The 3,190-nt window shown below is 33.8% G+C and overlaps 1 pseudogene across 1 annotated transcript; it reads left to right on the top strand.

The window, feature by feature from the left end:
* Positions 1-2,468: 2,468 nt before the first annotated feature.
* Positions 2,469-2,718, top strand: LOC309843873 (small ribosomal subunit protein eS21 pseudogene; annotated as a pseudogene). Its single transcript has one exon. The product of its transcript is annotated as a small ribosomal subunit protein eS21 pseudogene (transcript).
* The last annotated feature ends 472 nt before the right edge of the window (positions 2,719-3,190 follow it).

The raw sequence follows: 3,190 nt of genomic DNA, 5'->3' as shown, positions 1-3,190 counted from the left end.
CAAAAAAATCTGCACTCAAGTCCTTGTCTCAAGTTCTGCTTTTAGGGATTCAATTTTTTAAAAGAAAAACCTTCAAATTCATTAAATATATAATTATAAATTACAATAGTTTTTGATGATTAACAAAGAAAAAGGTTGTACAACAGAGAAATGTTTGTGGATTTTTCTGGGAGTTGGGAGGCTCATGACAAGTTAATTCTCCTGAAAATTGACCTGAGCAGCTTTTCTAAAGTATGTAAAGGGCACTGGCACCTGCTTAAATTATGAAATGCACTGATTATTACAATGGCCCTATATTGAGTTTTGGGATGGTTTGTTTAAGCTTGGCAGTAATGATTATTAATAGCAGTTAGACTGATAATTTTATACTTTCTGAAAATCCTGGAAGGTTCTGCTATGGCACTTTTTACATAGCAAGAAATATGCCTACGTTGCTAGAAAGGAATATGAAACTCCAGCTAAGATTCTATTTTGAGCTTCCTGGCTCTACTGTTGTTTTAAGACTACCTTGTAGCAGATGAATGGATAAAAAAAAATATGTAGTCCATATATACAATGGAATATTATTCAGCCATCAGAAAGGATGAATACCCAATATTTACATCAACATAGATGGAGCTGGAGGAGATTATGCTAAGTGAAATAAGTCAAATGAAGAAATATAATTATCATGCGGTTTCACTTATTTGTGAAACATAAGGAATAGCATGAAGGACATTAGGAGAAGGAAGGGAAAAATGAAAGGCAGGGAGAAATCAGAGCTGGGATGAACCATGAGAGATTATGAACTCCAGGAATCAAACTGAGGCTTTTAGAGGTGAGAGGGGTGGAAGGATAAATAAGCCCAGTGATGAGTATTAAGGAGGGCACATAGTGCATGGAGCATTGTGTTATACACAAACAATGAACCATACACAAACACTACCTCAAAAACTAATGATGTACTGTATGGCAACTAACATAACATTTAAAAAAACAAAACAAAACAAAACTATCTTGTGTTTTCTGATCAGACCAGAGAGAGAAAGCATGACAATTATGGTTCTCAGAAAGCAAGAAAAATGAAAACTTGCATATGTGATATAGTCATTGGTCAAGATATACATTCTAAAGAATACATGACAGAATATACATGCTATCTCATTGGTCAAGATGTATATTCTTTATGCTATCTCTGTCTTGTATTTTTTTCCTAAAATAAACCATATATTAGTGAGCATTGACATTTTGGGTCCTATTAATCTTCTAACACTAAAACCTTAACTCCCAATGTTTATCAGCAAGGAAGCTGATAAATGCCCATATTTATCAGCAAGGAAGCTACATTACTTTTGTTATTTCTATTAAGAACAAATTATTCAAAGGCATGTTGGTTTAACATTGAAGAAGGTACAGTGTAATTTTCTGTATTGACTATCAATATATTTAAGATGAAAATTTCTCAAACTGTAGACATAATGCATTCCCAAACAAAGATCAAACAGGATTTACCCCCCTAGAATTAACAAGGTGGTTATAAAAGTCAAATAGAAATGCAAAGAACTGGATTAACCAAAGGTCCAAATAACAAGAATAAACACAACCTCCTCTAAAGACTCATTATAAAGCTAGAATTATCAATAAAGTATGGAATTGGAGTCAAGGTGAATGAAAAAATTTATACAATAAAATAGAAAGTGCAGGATTAGACTTCCACGTACACTGACAACTGATCTTACAAATATGCAAAGTATACTCAGGAGAGAATGAATAGTCTTTTTGACAGATGTTACTGAGATTATGATATCCTTATGTTTAAAAAAACTTTGATAAATGTTTGCTGCCACATGCAAAAATTAATTCAAATTGGATCATACATAAAAATTGAAATCCTAAAACTATGAAATTTCCTAAAGAAATCTTAAGAGAAAATCTTCACGACACTGGGTTAGACAAATATTTCTTAGATATAGCGACAAAAGCATATTCCGTAGAAGAGAATTTGATAAATTGGACTTTGTGAAAAGTAAAAGCTGCTGCTTCTCAAAAGTCACTGTTAGGAGAGTAGAAACACATACTACAGACTCGGATAATATTTTTGCAAATCCTATATCTGATGAAAGACTTGTAGATAGAACCCACAGAGAGGTCTCAAAAGTCAATAATAAGAAAAAAAAACTAAAAACACTTAAATAGCTTCTTCAAAGAAGGTATAAATATCCAATAAATATATGAAAAGATGTTCAAAATCATTGTTCAGTAAGGAAACATAAAACAAAGCCATGTCATCACTGGATCCCTATTGTAATGGCTTAATTTGGGGAAAAAAAAAAAAAAAGAAGAAGAAGAAGAAAGAAGAAAAAGAACTGATTATATCAAGTGTTGGCAAGGATATGGAGGGACTGAAAGACTTATACATTGTTGGAGAAAATGTAAAATGGCTTTTTTGTGCTTCCAGTGGTGGTAGTGGCAGCAGATGTACCCTTTACATGCAGAATGTTGCCTGTGAGTTCGTGGACCAGGACCTGCCTGGAAATGTACTGCCAACAACTGCATCATGGTCACCAAGGACCACAGGTCCATCCAGATGAATGTGGCTGAGGTTGACAAGGTGACAGGCAGTTTCATAACCAGGTTAAAACCAATGCTATCTTTGGGGCCATTTGCTGGATGGGGGAGTCAAATGACTCCATCCTCTGACTAGCAAAGGTCATGGGCAGCATTTCAAAGAACTTCTGACTGGAAAGGATCATGGATGTGGGATATTTGTCAAGAATGAATAGCACCCACTCCCCCCAAAAAGAAAGAAAATGTAAATGGCACATCCACTTCAGAAAACTGATTGTTTTTGTGTTTACCATTTAATACAGGCATTCCATTACTAGGTATTTTTCCAGGAGAAATAAAAGCTTATCTGTGTATATAAAGACAAGTACAGAAATTTTCTTAGCAACTTTATTTGTAATAGTCATAAATAAGGAATGCTCTAATAATAATAGATAAGTAGATAAAAAAAATTATAGTGCAGTCATACAACTGAATGTTACCCAGCAATAAAAACATAAATAAGATACATACATAATCCCTTCTTTATTATGTTGAATGAAAGAAACCACCATAGAAGAGGGTATACTTGGGGCAGCAGGGTAGCTCAGGGGTTAAGTGTCTGCCTTCCACTTGGGTCATAATTATTTTTAAGCTTTTATTTATT

Source organism: Mustela nivalis, assembly GCF_964662115.1.
Source record: "Mustela nivalis genome assembly, chromosome: 11".
Lineage (NCBI taxonomy): Eukaryota > Metazoa > Chordata > Mammalia > Carnivora > Mustelidae > Mustela > Mustela nivalis.
Note: the sequence above shows the minus strand (reverse complement) of the source record. Positions and strands in the feature narration are given on the sequence as shown.